The sequence below is a fragment of the Bos indicus genome, chromosome 7 (genome assembly GCF_029378745.1).
Source record: "Bos indicus isolate NIAB-ARS_2022 breed Sahiwal x Tharparkar chromosome 7, NIAB-ARS_B.indTharparkar_mat_pri_1.0, whole genome shotgun sequence".
Lineage (NCBI taxonomy): Eukaryota > Metazoa > Chordata > Mammalia > Artiodactyla > Bovidae > Bos > Bos indicus.
The window spans coordinates 7,361,210-7,379,971 of record NC_091766.1 but is presented as its reverse complement, the minus strand read 5'-3'; the positions used below and the strand labels follow the sequence as shown (position 1 = coordinate 7,379,971).

At 44.5% G+C, this 18,762-nt stretch overlaps 1 pseudogene; it reads left to right on the top strand.

Annotated features, from left to right (window-relative positions):
- Window positions 1–338: 338 nt before the first annotated feature.
- LOC109561471 (prostaglandin E2 omega-hydroxylase CYP4F21-like) lies at window positions 339–11,551 on the top strand (annotated as a pseudogene).
- Window positions 11,552–18,762: the final 7,211 nt, after the last annotated feature.

Genomic DNA, 18,762 nt, shown 5'->3' with positions numbered 1-18,762 from the left:
TGCTTGGTATTGAGAAGTCTGTGAGTCAGTTGGCTGGTTCTTCTGGATGTAGATTGGGCCACTGGTGTATCTGTGATCAGCTAGGAAGTTTTGCTGATCTAGGGTCATTCTTCTCACATATTTTGGGCTTGGCTGGTTGCAGGCTGATCTCAGATGGCCTTACTCCGGGCAAAGGACTTCCTTTCATGTGATTCTCTCCCTTTAGAATGCACCTCAGGTTTGTTCACATGGCAGAAGCAGGGTTCCAACAGCCTGACAGGAAGGTGCAATGCTGCTTGGGAGCTTGGTTTAGGACGATCTACTCATCATTTTCACCAGAGTTTATTGGGAAAAGCAGGACTTACCCTGGTGGTTCAGTGGTAAAGAATTTGCCAGCAATGTAGGAGACATGGGTTTGATCCCTGGGTTGGGAACATCCCCTGGAGGAGGGCATGGAAACCCATTCCGGTATTCTTGCTGGGAGAATCTCATGGACAGAGGAGCTTAGAGGGCTGTGTTCCATGAGTTCTCTAAGAGCTGGACAGGACCAATCAACTAAGTATAGCACACTTTGGTGAAAGTAGATTGAAGGCCAGCTCAGAATCAAAGTAGGCTCCACCTACTAATAGAAGTTACTGAAAAAGCACATTGCAAAGGGTTTGGATATATATACATGGGGAAGGTCAGGAATTTGTGACGTGGTTGTGTCTTTTCCATACTTGCAAGCTGACAAGGGAGCTTGTTATTGTTTTGTGGATTCTGTCAGAAGACATGAGAGTCTTGGGTCACTGACAAAGGATAGTTTTTTACTCTTGGCATAGCAAATGGCACCTTCTTCTTGCTGGTTTGCATTCTTCCTTCAAGTCAACAAATCCCATGTGGATGACAAATTTGGACTTTGGTACCTACTCAAGTAGTATGTTTTATTATAGGGTGGAAGAATTCTAGATTTAGGGTGTCTGTGGCTTTTAGAACTAGAAGCAAGCCTGATATTTTAGGTTGTTTGCTGCAAACACAACTCTGAGAAATAGTCCAGATAAAGAACATCATGGACTGACAATTTTTTGGCATACCCAGCAAGATTATGCAAGAGTATTCAGGGCCCATGGAGAACTACATCTCTACACATAGGAACAGTTTATTCATCAGTTTCCATCAGTGAAGGTGATGAAAGCTAAAATTTGCTTAGCACTTAACTTTATGCAGTAAGTTGACCAAGGGTACAGAGAGAGCCGGAGGGTGAGCCAAGATTTAAAACCAGGTCACCTGATTCCCAGTCATGAGAACTTCATGTCCTAGCAGTACAGTAACAGCTTCCACTCCCACTCAAGCCTCATACTCTCTGGAGATTGTTTCCTGGGGCCAAGAGGCAGGATCTGGGGGAGCCCACCCAGGTGGTTGGGAATGGGCCCTAACTCTGTCTCCTTCTCTGTCCAGACCAATTGGGAGTGCCTGGTCACCCAAGGCCACACCCGTCTGGACATGTTTGAACATGTCAGCCTCCTGACCCTGGACAGTCTGCAGAAATGTGTCTTCAGTTTTGACAGCAATTGCCAGGAGTGAGTCTCGGCCAAGAGCCTGGGAACATGAGTCATAGACCCAGGGTAGTAGATGGAGGAGGGAGGACTGGCCAGAGCAATCAGGAGGGCCTTCCTGAAGGAGGTGGCCCAGGGAAGGACAACCCGGGACAGGAACAGGGAAAGAGAAGGAGCTATCCTTTCAGGTAGGCAGACCTGTTTGATAAAGAACAGAAGGCTAGAATGAGAAAAGTATGTGCAATAGTGAGGAGAGACATTGGAAATAAGGTTGAAGGAGTGGGCAGGTAATACCTTAAGGATATTCTGAAGCCTGGCAAAGCGAATCTGACTAAAAGAATCCAACTGTCATATAGACATTGGATGTAAAAAGACTAGAGAAGGGACTGGGCCACTGACCAGCTGGGAGAGGATAAGGTATGAACTGGGTGGACGGTTCTGGAAAGGAGACGGGGGTGGTGAGAGAGACAGGAGAGAAACATGATATCTAAGCTGTGCTCCAGGTGCCTGGGGCATGGAGTCAGCTTATGGAGATGGGATGTGGGTTGAGAAGAGTCTGAAGAGTCACATCTTCTGGCTCATCCCCACACTGTATCTGTGAACCATTTGTTCTTGGAGCCTCAATTCCTGAAGGGAGGTAGCCGCTGGCTTCTGGGCTTCAGGTGTTTTAAGTTGTTGCCTCCCTTCATGCTCTCATCCTGTAGGAAGCCCAGTGAATATATCACCACCATCTTTGAGCTCTGTGAGCTTGCGGCAAAGCGGAACAAGCAGATCTGCCTGCACACCGACTTCCTGTACTTCCTCACCCTGGATGGGTGGCACTTCCGCAGGGCCTGCCGCCTGGTGCACAACTTTACAGATTCCATCATCCAGGAGCAGCGCTGCACTCTCCCCAGTGAGAATATTGATGACTTCTTTAAGGCCAAGGTGAAGACCAAGACTTTGGACTTCATTGATGTGCTTCTGCTGACCAAGGTAGGTTCCTCTGGGATCTGAGTTCAAGAGGTAGAATGGACTTTGATCTCATCAGAGAATTTGAATGGGATGTAGAGGGTCCTGGGGAGCTATGGAAGGTGCTTGTGGAAGGGAGGGATGGGTCAGGGATAAGTTTTAGAGATGGCCATGTGGAATATTGCCTGTGGGGGACTACTAAGTCTGAAACTGTGAAGGGCCTGAGATTTCACTCAAATGGGAAACTAATAAGTCAGTCTACCACAGAGATAGACTGTGTACATATGTATGTGTATGTACAGTATACACACAGAATCCTGGATCAGAGCAGCCCATTTGTTATTCATGGCAAAAACAGTAACCAGAGTAGAACTGTAGCTCTGCTACCCCATTCCTAAATTCCTTTGATGGCTCAAGTATGCTATTACCTGTACATGCCATCATACTTGCATCACATACCTCCAGATTTTTAAATTTGGAACTTATACAAGTCAGCTGATACATTTTCCCCTTTCTCCCTATGGAGAGAGGGAGAGAGAGAGACACAGGGAGAGAGATTATTCTGGAGCTTAAACAAATTCTTTTTGTTAAGAAGGCAAAGTCTAAAGTTTTTATATTTTTAAAACCCAGGTTCTAACCCAGGTTGCCAGGAACTTTTTATTTCCTTTCAGAAATCCCTCATTATTTTGAAATATAAAAATATTTATGGGTGACTGATTATTTTTTCACCATGGACAACATAGGAGACAAAGAGGTCAAGGAGGAAGTCTCTGGGGTGGGGCCTCTGGTGACAGAGTGCACAGGCGGTTTAAAATTTCAGGGTTGGCTTGGGTCTCTGGATGGATAACGGGGCTTCAGAGATTGTCTCAGTTTAGCCTCAGAAACCCTCTGAGCTAGAGCAATTCTAGGTATCTTGCTTTCTCTCCAGGATGAAGATGGGAAGGGATTGTCAGACGAAGAATCCGGGCTGAAGCTGACACCTTTATGTTTGAGGGTGAGGCCCCAGTGTGAGAAAACGCAGGGATAGGGTGTCTCTAAGCCCAGGAACTAGCCCAGTGGACCCTGGACCACCCCATCCCTCTCCATCCTCCTCATGGGCTTTACTATGGGGGTGTTGTCCATCCTGTGGTACTGAAGTAGTCCAGAGACACAAGTCTTTCTGGATGCCCCCAGGCCATGATACTACAGCCAGTGGCCTCTCCTGGATTCTGTACAACCTTGCAAAGCACCCAGAATACCAGGAGCACTGCCGGCAGGAGGTGAAAGAGCTCCTGAGGGACCGTGAGTCTAAAGAGATTGAATGGTGAGTGCAAGTCTTCATGGCCTTTTTCTGAGCCTTTTTCATTGCCTCTGCTCCCTGGCTGGGGAAGAGAGAAATTTTTTTTTGCATTCTGTCACTTAGTGGAAATAGGAACAGAGCCCAGAGGCAGGATCTCATACCCAGCATGTGTGTGTGTGTGTGTGCACGCGCGCGCGCGAGCTAACTTGCTCCAGTTGTGTCCGACTCTGTGCGACCATATGGACTATAGCCCCGCCAGGCTCCTCTGTCCATAGGCTTCTCCAGGCAAGAATACTGGAGTGGATTGCCATGCCCTCCTTCAGGGGATCTTCCCAACCCAGGGAATGAATCTGCATCTCTTATGTCTCCTGCACTGGCAGGCAGGTTCTTTACCACCAGAGCCACCTGGGAAGCCCACTCAGCATGGATAGGAGGACAAAATTTGCTGGCTTTTGGCAGAGAAACCTGGATTTCTGAGATAATTAACAACAATATGTGAGGACAGATGATGCCACTTAGCACATATTCAGTAAGTGAACTTCGCCTCCACTCCCTGACTGTTTTCTCTGAAATTACATGTTTTCAAACATCTTCACATCCTCAGTATTTGCTAATCTCCTGCCCCTTAATTCCTCATATTGTTGAGTCTAGGGTCCACTAGGATCACCTGCGTATTAAAGTCACCCAACTCCTTTCTTGGAACATCTGCAGCTTCATCCATCTAATCCCTACTTAGGAAACACTGCCATACTGCCTCTCTGTCCCCAGTTCTATGCCATCTCCAATTCTTCCCAGCCCAATTCCGTATGCTGGAGACTCAGGAAGGACTAGATCCAGTTTTTGCTTTTAGGAGCTCCTAACCTGCTGTAGAAATAGTCCCAGGTCAGGACACTCCCAGTGTACATGGGCAGGGCTGGGATTTGGAACAAGAAGGGCCAAGTTGAGGGTGGAAAGAAGTGCCTCAGCAGAGACTCTGAGATATAGGCAGTAGATTTTTGGGTGCATTTGAGGTACATTTAGGTCAAGAAGACAGCTGGGAGAAAATGAAGAACTTGGGGGAAGGGATGAGAAAGAGGGAAAGTGAGAGAGAGAAAGGAAGGAGGGAGGGAGGAATTTGACTTGAATATATAACTGACCTGTGGAAAGCAGATTACCTCATAATATTAATACACAGTATCCCAGAGTGTGAAGTGGATATCTATTTTTGGATATTCAAAGAATCTTTAGGCTTTTAATTGAGCCTAAAATTTTAGCAAAGAGATTGTATTCACATGTTGTTAACTTAACCTTAAATACTCTTGTTGCTATGGTAAACTATATATTCTATCTGGATTGAGAAATATTAGAAGTTTAATTGGAAAATATGCATTCACATTTCTTGGTAAGTTTAATTCAGGTATTTTATATCATCACCATCATTTTTTCTTTTATTATTTTTCTAATTGTTATTTCTAATAGAAAAACTGATAATTTATGAATATAAATTTCTTGCCCAGTGAACATAGGAAATGCTAAATATTGAGTCTCATATCCATAAGAAAAAAAAGATTGTTTCCTAAAATCTCTGGAACAACTGGGAAGCTACATGTAAAAAAGCTAATTCATCCTGCTTCTCATGTCTTATAAGACAGTAACATCCACATGAATCAAAGATTTAAAAAATGATGGTGTCTTAAAGGATCTAGAAGAAACCATGGGAGGTTATAGCTCCAGAGTAGGGAAGACTCTATTTTTGAGACAAATCCTAAGAGACATACAAGAAAAGATTGATATACTATTTCATGAAATAGATAAAGAGCAGTGTGTATGGTATTCAGTATGCTAGTACATAATTTTTTAACGCAAAAAATACCTCTGGAAGCATACATAATCACTAGACAAACTATAAGAAAGGGAGAGGAGTGCTATTGGTCCATAGATTTGGTGTTTTGTAGTTTTCCACTTTTGAGCTAGTTAACTGTATTTCAGTTCAGTTCAGTTCAGTCACTCAGTCATATCCGACTCTTTGTGACCCCATGGACTGCAGCACGCCAGGTTTCCCTGTCCATCACCAACACCTGGAGTTTACTGAAACTCATGAACATCGAGTCAGTGATGCCATCCAAACATCTCATCCTCTGTCATCCCCTTCTCCTCCTGCCTTCAATCTTTCCCAGCATCAGGGTCTTTTCCAATGAGTCAGTTCTTCGCATCAGGTGGCCAAAGTATTGGAGTTTCAGCTTTAGCATCAGTCCTTCCAATGAATATTCAGGACTGATTTCCTTTAGGATGGACTGGTTGGATCTCCCTGCAGTCCAAGGGACTCTCAAGAGTCTTCTCCAACACCACAGTTCAAAAGCATCAATTCTTCGGTGCTCAGCTTCCTTTACGGTCCAACTCTCACATCCATACATGACTCTGGAAAAAACATAGCTTTGACTAGACAGACCTTTGTTGGCAAAGTAATGTCTCTGCTTTTTAATATGCTGTCTAGATTGGTCATAGTTTTTCTTTTTTTTTTTAATTTTATTTTATTTTTAAACTTTACATAATTGTATTAGTTTTGCCAAATATCAAAATGAATCCGCCACAGGTATACATGTGTTCCCCATCCTGAACCCTCCTCCCTCCTCCCTCCCCATACCATCCCTTTGGGTCGTCCCAGTGCACTAGCCCCAAGCATCCAGTATCGTGCATCGAACCTGGACTGGCATCTCGTCACATGTAAAATATCATGTAAGAAACGAGTTGGTCATAGTTTTTCTTCCAAGGAGTAAGTGTCTTTTAATTTCATGGCTTCAGTCACCATCTGCAGTGACTTTGGAGCCCAAGAAAATAAAGTCTGTCACTGGTTACCCCATCTATTTGCCATGAAGTAGTAGGACTGGATACTTAGTTTTCTGAATATTGAGTTTTAAGCCAGCATTTTCACTTTCCTCTTTCACTTTCATCAAGAGGCTCTTTAGTTCTTTGCCTTGGCTTCCCTGGTGGCTCAGAGGGTAACTGTATTTAATTATTTTTAATTGGAGAATAATTGCTTTACAATGTTGTGTTGGTTTCTGCCATACAACAACATGAACTGGTCATAACTACAGACACACACACACACACACACCCCCTCCCTCTTGAGCCTGCCTCCTATCAGATCCTTATCCCACCACTCTAGGTCATCACAGAGTGCTAGGCTGGGCTCCTCATGTTATATAGCAGCTTCCTCTAGCTATCTATTTTACACACAGTAGTGTATATTTCGGAGAAGGCAATGGCACCCCACGCCAGTACTCTTGCCTGGCAAATCCCATGGATGGAGGAGCCTGGAAGGCTGCAGTCCATGGGGTCGCTGAGGGTCGGACATGACTGAGCAACTTCACTTTCACTTTTTACTTTCATGCATTGGAGAAGGAAATGGCAACCCACTCCAGTGTTCTTGCCTGGAGAATCCCAGGGATGGGGGAGCCTGGTGGGCTGCCATCTATGGGGTCACACAGAGTCGGACACGACTGAAGCGACTTAGCAGCAGCAGTGTATATTTGTCAATGCTACTTTCTAAAGTCTATTGGATCTTATCTTCAATGCTTATAAAAACTTTTCCAGTGAATTCTCTTTCACTGTCTGCCAAAATGATGCATTTACTCCCACATTTCAAATGGCATTACCCTCCTTTTTTTCTCCTGTTTAATTGCATTAGCTAGTATCTCTAGTCCTGTAATAAATAAGATAAACATTGAATCTGTTTCTTGCTTTACCTTTTGATTTTGCAATCTTGCCATAAAGAATGTTCCACATTCATACAAATTTGTAAATATTTCTATGGTTCACTTTTTGTTGATTTATTCAGAAAAGCTTCTAAAAATATCTGACTAAATTTTGTCTAGTACTTCTGTGATATTGCTTTTCTTTCTCTCTTTTTAAAAACCATTTTATTGAGGTATGATGATCAAAGGAAAAGCTGTATATATTTATGTATATGACTTCATGAGTTTGGAGATATTTGATCCATCTGTGATTTTGTTCTAGGCAGAGAGAATCTTATAGGGCACTAGGAGGGCTGGTGTGGTGTCTCTCTTTTTTCACCCTAGATAATTGGCATGGGGTTTACTTAGGGATGACCTGGCCCATTTGCCCTTCCTGACCATGTGCATCAAGGAGAGTCTGCGGTTGCACCCTCCAGTCACGTTCATCTTTCGCTACTGTACCCAGGACATTGTGCTCCCAGACGGCCAGGTCATCCCCAAAGGTGACCATAATGATTAGGGGAGGAGGTTCCTGGTAGGAAGAGGGGCCCATCAGGTAGGTTGGACCTAGTTCTGACTGGTCCCTCCTCTTCCACAGGTGTTGTCTGCCTCATTGATATTTTCGGGACCCACCACAACCCATCTGTGTGGCCAGACCCTGAGGTGATGCCTCCTCCATGCCATACTTCCATCATCCCTGTCCATTCCCTTTGGGGGACCTGAGGGTGACTACAGAATTCTGACTGACAAATCAGACATCACCTCCTTCCCACACATCTGCCTCTCCAAGGATGGACGTCCTGGGAGATACCATCCAGTAACCCTGTCTTGTCTTGCCCCCAGGTCTATGACCCCTTCCGCTTCGACCCAGAAAACATCAAAGGGAGGTCACCTCTGGCTTTTATTCCCTTCTCAGCAGGTTCAAGGTGAGGGCATTGGGCATTTGAGGTGAGGATGGAGTAGTGGGGGCGGGGGTCTGGGGCTGAGATTCCAGGCGTGACTGTGGGGGCAGGGAAGGGGCAAAACTGAAGATGGTCAGAGTTCTGGCACTCCTTCTCTCCCATCCCCCTGGGAATGGTAGTGGGCGCAAAGCAGAGTCTGCAGTATGCTGAGAGCGGGGTTCCTTTGCCTGCTGGTCTGCATTCTAGACTGAGGTCTGGGCTAGGCTCAGGGGATATGCAAGTCCACGAAGGGGGGTCCCAGGCATGGTTAGCTTTCTCTATCTCTGCCAGTCAGATTTCAGGCCCTTTGGGGCCGAGATGAGGGTTCCCCTGACTCTGAGTGTAGTCAGAGCCCTGACTCCTTCCACAGGAACTGCATTGGACAGACGTTTGCCATGACTGAGATGAACGTGGTCCTCGCTCTCACCCTGCTGCGCTTCCGTTTTCGGCCAGACAAGGAGGAGCCACGCAGGAAGCCGGAGCTGATTCTGCGCGCGGAGGGTGGACTTTGGCTCCAGGTGGAGCTGCTGAGCGCAGGCCCTCAGTGACTGAATGATCCACTACCACCCTGCCTGGGACTTTCTATCGTCAAAAGGGTCCAGAGCTCCCCTTGCTGGCTCTCGGTGAGACTCAGGCAAATGTGACGACAGCATTTTATTCCTGGGAATCTGCCACGGCCTCACCCAAGTTCCGTTCACGTTAGCTTGAGTCTCACCGAGAACCAACAGGGGGCGCTCTGGGCGCTTTTGAAGATACAGAGGGTGGGCGTGGTTGATTGGAGGCGGGACCAGTTGCCATGTGCCCCATATTTTCTCTTTAGCTGGCTGCCAGACTCGCATGGTGGTAGAGAATCTACCTGCCAATGCTGGAGATGCAACAGATGGATCCCTGGGTTGGATCCCTGGGTCGGGAGTGTCCCCTGGAGAAGGAAATGGCAACCCACTCCAGTATTCTGCACTGTAAAATTCCATGGGCAGAGGAGCCTGGAGGGTTACAGTTCATGGGGTCACCCTGAGGACGCATGGCTGACTACAGGACCCTATACTGATGGCTGATTCTCCCAGAACCCAAACATGGGCAATAGGAAGCCACATGAGGTGTTTGAGCAGAAGAGGGACCAGGGTTAAGGGTGGACTTAAGAGGTGGTGAGTGCTCTTCAATATATGTTGGAGTCTGGGAGGAGTCCAATATATATGAGTACATCAAATCTGTGGTTACTCCAGATCTCCAAAGAACACGGAAGAAATAAAACAAAGACACGCATGCTGAAAATCTAGGCTCCCCAGGTACTCTCTCTAAAAATTAAATAACTGGGAAGTGGTTTTCAGACTCCCTGTCAGCATCCCCACTCATGTACCACCCCCCCCTTCCTGCCCCCCATCTTCCATGTTCAGAGCCTTCAGCATCATGCATCAGAGTGGTGCATTTGTAACAAATGACTAACTTACATTGACATAACATTATCAAACTTCCCAAAGTCCATAGTTTGCATTAGAGTTCACTTTTGGTGTTGTCCATTCTATGGATTTTGGCACAGATAATGGCATGTATCCATTATTATAGTACCACACAGAATATTTCACTGCCTTCGAACCCTCCCAGTGGTCGGGCGATTTCATCTATACCTCCCCCCAACTCCTGGTAACCAGCAATCTTTTTACCGTCTCCATAGTTTTGCCTTTTCCAGAATGTCAAATAGTTGAAATCACATGATATGTAACCTTTTCAAGCTAGCTTATAGCATTTAGTAATATGCATTTAAGTTTCCTCTATGTGTTTTCATGGCTTGATAGCTCATTTCTTTTTAGTGCTGAATAATATTCCATTGTCTGGATGTACCAGAGGTTGTCTATCTATTCATCTACTCCAATTTCTTTTTAATCACGTTCATATATTACTAAACACAAATAAATATTTTAATGAAACAATATCAAATACAAAAAAATGAGAAAAAGGAAACCAAATAAAAACAAACCCTAAGAACACCCAGAAAGTTAGTAAATCTAAATTATTTCCTCATGAAACAAAAACTTATGTGTAACTAACAGAGTATAATAGTAGAATGTCTAACATTTCCACCATTCTTTGGGACAGAGAGAAGAGGGATGTTGATTCATCCAATAAAAGCCTGGTCAATAGGAAAAATAGCCCTTCTTTCAATGATCATCTTTATTTGGAAGTCTGATAGCTGTCTCAGACTTGTTATGTCCAAACTAGATTCTTAATTTTTCACCCCCAGACCTCTGGGGAATCTAATGATTCCAAAAGTGGTTTTGTTGACTCTGTTTCCAAACATGTGCATTTTAAAGATTTTTTTTGTGTGATTTAATTTTAGTGCAATTCAGTGAACACATAGACAATAGATGGCTTTGGGATTCATTAAGTGGTTTGGGGCCAAATACATGGTTAATTTCTTGTAAATATTCCATGTGTGCTGGAGAGTGAGTTGCTTTTCTCTTGGGTATACATTTCTCTCTCTACTTAGTAGGTCAAACTTTTAAGTTGTGTTTAGATAATATATTCTTTAGTTTAAGTCTTGTCTTCTTGGTTTGTCAAATTTTAAGAGGATTGGGATAAAAGCTCCAAGTACTGGTATTGATGTAGTTATGGATTTTCATTTACTGATTTATCTATATTGGGTTTGCATCTATTCACAATCTGTTTGGACCCTTTAAAAATGTAGAACATTATTTGTAACATAAGATGATTTTCCTTTAATTTTTATCAGATGTAAATATTGAGGTTGCTACCCTGAGGTTACCTCTATCTACTTCCAGAACGTTTTCATCACTCCGGAGGGAAATCCTGTACCTAATAAGCAGTCACTCCCCTGTTCCCTCCTCTTTTCTAAAACTTTCTGTATTCTTATACTTTAAATGAGTGTTTTGTATACACCATCCTGTGAGACATTTCTTTCTTATTTAATCAAATCCACGAACTCTTTCTTTTAATTAGTGACTTTAACCCAATTGCATTCTCTCACGTATGAGGAGTTACTTTTACACGAGGAGTTTAATTGCTGTCTACTTTTCATTTGCAAATATTTTCCCCCATTCAGTAGGTTGTCTTTTTATTTTGCTGGTAGATTTCTTTTGCTGTGCAAAGTTTTAAGTTCAATCTTTTTTACCTACTGTGATTAAAATTTTAAATTTCTCCCATTGACGTATTTTTTTTGGTAGATCACAGGGGAGCTGGGTTCCATTGGACAGCCTTGGGGGGCACTTCATGTGATCTATCAGCTGATGCGAGAGCAGGAACTGACAGGTATGACATTTTCTCTAAACAAGCAACCAGGTGTGAACAGGATCAGAACGCTGGGATATTCTGGAGGCAGGTTAGCAGGGTGGTGAGAACTCAGACTCTGAGGTCAGGCAGAGCTGGTTCAGATCCTGGCTCTATTCCTTACGAGATGAATATCCTTCACTGAGACTCAGCTCCATCATTTGTGCAAAGGGAATTTTAATTGCATTTATTTCGAAGCAGTTAATGAGATGACCCAAGGACATGTTGAGCTCAGGGACTGGTACATAGTAAATTATTAGTGAATAGCAATGACATTCTTATTCATATTGTCATGGTCACCTCCAGGAGGAGGGGCATCAGGTGTATGGAAGATGGGTTTTGGGCTTGGGAAAGTGGCTGAAAGGGGTGATGAAAGAGGATGAGAGGAGGAAAGGAGAACTTCCAAAAACAGAGGAAGCAAGTATTATTACAAGAGCCACCCACAGAGCTGAATCCAGTCCAGGCACTGGCTGCAGTGCCTTCCCCCTTCCTCTGAGGCTGGCCTGACACCCTCCTCCCTTTCACCCCATGTCAGCCACTGTCAGTGCAGCTGAGTTCATTGGAGGAGCTCCTGGCATCCTGAACAGGGGACTGTAGGGCCAGATGATAAGGTTTAAAAGAGTTGGTCCTAGGGGAAGGAGGGGTAGGGGCTGGACAAATTTCCCAGTCTTTGGGGATTATATATATAGGCTGGAAGGAAGGGGCAGACCATGGACCTGAGTGGAGGTCCTAGGTTCAGAGCATCCTAGAGTTGGGCTGGGGGCTGAGGATCATGCATTTGGTCCCTCTTTCCTCATCTCCCTTCACTTTCTAGTCTCCAAGATGCTGACATAATACAGAATGAGCTGAACAACAAAAGTGAACAAAAGGAGTCAGTGGTCACATTCTCCGGGCTCTGAGGTCACCCCTGTGGGGCTCTGAAAGTACTTCCCTTGGGTCTCCTGGTGACCCAGGGTCTGGCCTATGTGAGCACAACTTAGGCTTCATTATGACCCAGGTATTCTGGGAAGTGGAGACGGTGTGATTCCAGAAGAGTCATCTGTGTGGGTAAGCAGTAACAGGAGCCCTCAAGGACCAGCAAAGGTATTGAGCTGGACTCCTGAGTGGATTCTGGAGGAAGAGTTCAACTCTTTCTGGGGTTGGGAGCTGGGCAGTCCATGAAGTCCAGCCTCCCTGCATCCCTGACAGTGTTTGCCCCCATACAAGGAGACCTCCTTCTCCCCCGCATGACTGATTCCTTTCCAGAACAGTATCAGAAGATACTTCTGTTGCTCTTTATTCTTGGTGAGATGGGTAGGCCACTGGGGATGGGTGATCAGAAGGAAACAGGCCCAGAGTCTATAGTCTACAGACATGGGTCTAGTGTAGAGAAGTAGTCAGGATGGATGGGTTGCTTCCTGGCCAGTAGGATTTTAGAAGGAAACTGTTTTCCTCCTCTCATCCTGAAGGATTTTTAGGGTGGGGGGAAGAACCAAGAAGTGGTCCAAAGATCTGGAGCATATCACTTTGCTGCCCCCAATCTTGCTGTGTATACCAGATGCAGGATTAACTGAAGCAACTGGACGTCAAATGGGAGTGCTGATAGGGATGATAGCATTTCTCCCCAACATATCAACCTTTCCTGGTTCTTGACCAGGTTTTCTTCATGAATCTGTTAGTCTTAGAAGAACTGACAGATGCTGAAGGCAAATGGGACATTGTCTGAGGAGAAACATTTCAACAAATAGAGTATGTGTGGGCAGGCAACAGTAAGGAGTCAGGGGACAGGGCTGGATAATGGTGAATAAAGGTTGAATTTTTTCTCAGCATACTTAATCATACCAGTTCTTGTAGCATATTAGTTCATGATGGTCATTTTCACTAACACCTTTGTTATAGATACAAAATTTGAGGCACATTGCATCGCATTATGCTACCTTCTGATAATGTCCATCTCTGGAATGGATAGATGGAAAGCTAGTATACTCCCTGTTGCAAAATGTCAAGGATGCAGGAGGTGGGTTATATTCACATCATTTGCTTGGTTGAAGGCTCAAATCAGTGGCCAGTACAGCCACCAGTTCCAGCACAGCCGAGCTGTCTCCCATCCTCAAGGATCCTCCTGAGAGTCCTGTCCCAAGGACTTGCTTGAGTATGGTGTCTTCTGATATAACTTTTCTATAAGCAAAGACTTCTGGGTCAAAGCTGAGGATCACTGTGCTGGTCACTATCTGTCCATTATCAAGGACACCTATGGCAATGTCATATCCTTGGCCCCTGCATAATCTAGTGCAAATCTTTTATTCATAATACACACTCACTGTATTGACATGAAGAGTTGGTCACAATTCATTCATGTTCTGTTTCAGGGCAATCATTCATTATGGCTCCTCTGTCTGGAATGCTCTTTCTTCTTTATCTACATGGAGGACTCCTATGCCTACTTCACAACCCAGAACATACACCCTCAGTGTTCTTCCCCAACTCTGTTTCTATCACATTACACAAATCTGGAAAATGTTGCCATATTATGGGGGCATCACTCTACAAGTGAGGGCTATTCTAGGATAAGAGCTGAATCTAACACACTTATCAGTCCATGGTTCCTGGAAGCTGACTGGACACACAGCAGATCTCCATATTTGTCAGGAGATTCCAAGTGAGTACCAGAATCATGTCGACTGGGTGGAATCTGAACTTCTCACCCCATCATCAGTACCCTTTAGTTACTGTTACTAAAGAGTATACTAACAGTATTACTCATCAGTACTCTTAGTTACTATTTATCTGGTGCTCAGCTAAGCATCACAGTGTGCTCTTATTCTTTCATTGAATCTGCGAGGCAGCTGCCTTTGTTGTCTCTGTTTTACAGATGAGTGGCCTGTGCATCATAGGTGACCATAATTTGACTGACCATACAGGCCATACTATTGGATATGGCAGTCAATAGAGACCTTTTTGCCTGCTTACTGATATTCTATCTTGCGCAGTGTCACCTGTCTGGGGGACCCCTTTGTCTTACTTACTTGAACCATCTGTGGCTCAATGAGGCCACTTCCACCTATGGTCCCACATACTTTTTGACTGAATCTGCCTTCTCCCTAGGCAGAATTTATTCAATCCAAATAAAAGATGAGTAATATTGGATTGGTCTCAAGAAAACAGTACTCAAAATGCATCTACAGGTGATGAGATGGATCAGCCCTCATCTTCACATTAGTCTCTATTTGTGGATTCCAAGCTCCTCTACCCCAGGTAGCACCCACCCCTGGAACTTGGGACAGCCTTTCCAATATATGCTTTCTCAAATACCACAAGGATCTGACTTTGGCATCAATCAAACTGTCCCCTTATCTCCTGTTGTCTTGCTAGTCACAAATGTATGTATGTATCTAAGTTATGGATTGTTGTTGTTGTTCAGTCCTGTCTGACTCTCTGTGACCCCATGAACTCATGGATTAAATAACAAGAAAGAAATGAAAAATTTTTAATCACAGGAAGCCATAGTACTTTGAATATATTAAAGAGAATTGTGCCCATTCTGAAGAGAAATAGACAATGTGTCATTTGTCAAGCTTAGTAAGTTTCAGTGAAGTAAAAGGCACTCAGTCATGTCTGACTCTTTTGCGACCCCATGTAGTATATAATACATGGAATTCTCCAGGCCAAAATACTGGAGTGGGTAGCCATTCCCTTTTTCAGGGGGTCTTCCCAACCCAGGGACCAAACCCAGGTCTCCCACATTGCGGGCAGATTTTTTACCAGCTGAGCTACCAGGGAATCTGAAATATTTGGAGGCTTTAGCATCCCACAGACAACACTGGAAGAACCACTACTGGAGGAGTCCTTCCTAATTCCTCATCATGTCTTTCAATAACCCTCAGATTCAGGTCCTCACCTATCTTTGAACATTCCTTGATTTCCACTCACTTTACCAAAACTTTGCTTTAATTTACATTTCTGTCACTGACAACTGCAACAGTTCCCACTAAATCAGAAAGGAAGGGGACTTTCCTGGCAGTCCAGTGGTTAAGACTTTGCCTTCTGATGCAGGGGTGTGGGTTTAATCCCTGGTCAGGGAGCTAAAATCCCACATGCCTCATGGCCAAAATGCCAAAACCATAAAACAATATTGTAGACTTCACAGATTTGATCCCTGGTCCATGAAGATCCCACGTACTGCGGAGCAACTAAGCCAGTGAGCCACAACTACTGAACCTGTGCTCTAGAGCCCAGGAGCTGAAACTACTGAGCTCACACCTTGCACTACTGAAGCCGGTGGGCCTAGAGCCTGTGCACTGCAACAAGAGAAGTCACCACAGTGCAAAGCCCCTGAACCGCAACTAGAGATAGTCCCTACTCTCCACAACTAGAGAAAACCCACACAGCAATGAAGACCTAGTGCAGTCAAAAATAACTCATTAAATAAATAAACTTTTAAAAATCTTTAAAAATATTGTAACGAATTCAATATTGCAATATGCCATACCATAACAAATTCAATATTTACTGAATATCCATATCAAAAAATCTTTTTTAAAAATAAAAAAGGAATTTGAGAGTGTCATACTTCTACATCCAATGTGGATGTCTTCTCACTCATGTGATGCTCCCAGTCTCTGAAGCCTCTCTGCCTTGCTAGGTGGGGCATTTCCCCTTCGGATACCTTTAGTCAGGAGAAAATCCATCTTATGGAGCATTCGCGTCTCCAATAGTCACTTATACAGGTGTGTAGTGCAGCAATCTCATAATTATGGGAGGTATTCAGTTCAATGTCTAGAATGCACTATTTTAAAATCACAGCATGCTTTTTATTTCCTTTAAGACATTAATGGGCTTCCCTCATAGCTCAGTCAGTAAAGAATCTGCTTGCAATGCAGAAGACCTGGGTTTGATCCCTGGGTCAGGAAGATCCCCTGGAGAAGGGAATGGCTATCTACTCCAGTATTCTTGCCTGGGAAATCCCATGGACAGAGGAGCCTGGTGGGCTACAGTCCAGGGGGTCGCAAGAGTTGGACATGACTTAGTGACTAAACCACCACCAAGACAATATGAATGTATCACTCTTTGACTCATTTACTCATGTTCTTGTGAAATATTTTCTCTCTACTATGAGATGAACACCCAGAGATCAGGGGACTTCATCTGACTTGCTCTGTGCTTGAATTCCCAGAAGCTGGGACTTGCCCGGAGGTGCTTTCTATAGTGGTCAAAATATTGGGAGACTGGGGCTAACATATACGCACTATTGATGATACATATAAAACAGATAACTGAGGAGAGCCTCCTATATAGCACAGGGAGCTCTACTCAATGTTCCGCGGTGACCTAAATGGGAAGGAAATCCCAAAAGAGGGGATATACGTATGAGTGTGTGCTAAGTTGCTTCAGTTGTTTCTGACTCTGCAACCATACGGACTGTAGCCCACCAAGGTCCTCTATTCATGGGATTTTCAGGCAAGAATGCTAGAGTGGGTTGCCATGCCCCCCTCCAGGGGATCTTCTTGACCCAAGGACCGAACCCGGGTCTCCTGCACTGCAGGCAGATTCTTTACCACTAGCGCCACCTGGGAAGCCCAGATATATGTATAGCTGATTCACTTTGGTGTACATAGTAACTAATGCAGCATCGTAAGGCAACTCTATACTCCAACATTTAAAGAATGTTGGTTGAATAAATGAATGGATACGTCCTTAAGGCATGGGGTAAGGTAAATGAAGTAGTTGACTGGTTCAGACACCTACAGGACTGTACGGAGCGATGAAACAATGCTACCTAGCATTTATTGAACATTTCCCAAGTGCCAGCAAGTTTACATGCAGCACACCACGAGGCAGGTGCTGTTACTAATTAGTTTCCTCATTTGCAGACAGAGACTTAGAGATGTCAAGTTATGTCACCACATTTGCACAGACAGTAAGGGATAGCATCGGGATTTGAACCCACATCTAATGGACATGTGTTCGAGTAGGCTCTGGGAGTTGGTAATGGACAGGGAAGCCTGGGGTGTTGCGGTCCAGGGGTCCAACTCACAAAGAGTCGGACACAACTGAGTAACTGAACTGAACTGAACTATGCATGCTACTACATATCTTCCAAGCAGGAAGCTATCCTTGCTACTACATATCTCCTCTTGCCTATTAATCTATGTTTTAGACACTGAAGAGAAGTGAACAATTCACTCTGGTGGCCAGCTCGTCTCTGTTTAATAGATGAAAACCTTACATCAAAAAAAAAAAAAAAAGAAAGAAAGAAAGAAAGAAAGAAAACAAGTCCCCAGAGAACTGATTTTTATAGGATCTCCTTAGCAGACAATTAATAGACTTTACCAGAACCTGTCACCTCCAGCCCCACCCCAGTTCTCTCTGTGCCCATCAATTAAGACCTCTGGGAAATCTTCCTTGAGAACACAATAGTTTAGAGATATTATAGACCTGACTGGTGTTAAAGAGCCCAATGGGACATGCACCTGGCACAGTCTGCCAAACTCCACTGGCATGGTAACCCCTAGAAGCCAATCTCAAGTTTTCTTAGTGAACAGGTCATGGGAATTTTCAGTGACACCTGGGGCTCATTAAAAGTTGACTTGCAATTTCCTCCCTCCACTTAATTTGTGTGAATGAAAGAGTCCCTAAGGATCAGAGCTGCAGGCAGACGAGGTATGATGAATACCTCAGGGATAAGGTGCAGAAAGAGCCACAGTTTCCCCCTACTCTGGAGGAATGGTCTCAGATAATTTTCCCACCAGGCTCAAGCCCAAACTTGGGCATTTGATTAGCATAAAGAGACTTAAGTGGGAATTGGAGGTGGCATTCTCTTCCTTTAAGCCATGAAACCCCTGGAGCTCCAAACAGCCAAATGCTACAGCATTCCCTATGGTGCTCTGGTCAGAGGAACTGAAAGCATGCTAAGCCCCTGGTGCTCACATGGTCACTGTGAGCACTCCAGGCTGCTGGGTTTGTACGCAAGTGAAGGTGTCCAGAGCTTTGAGGGCAGCTGATGCTTCTGCTTCCATTGTAGTGCTTACTGTGCTCTGTTGTATACATTACTGATCAACACCTCCCCACCTCCCCCACTAGACTGGCAGCCCTGAGAGGGTAGC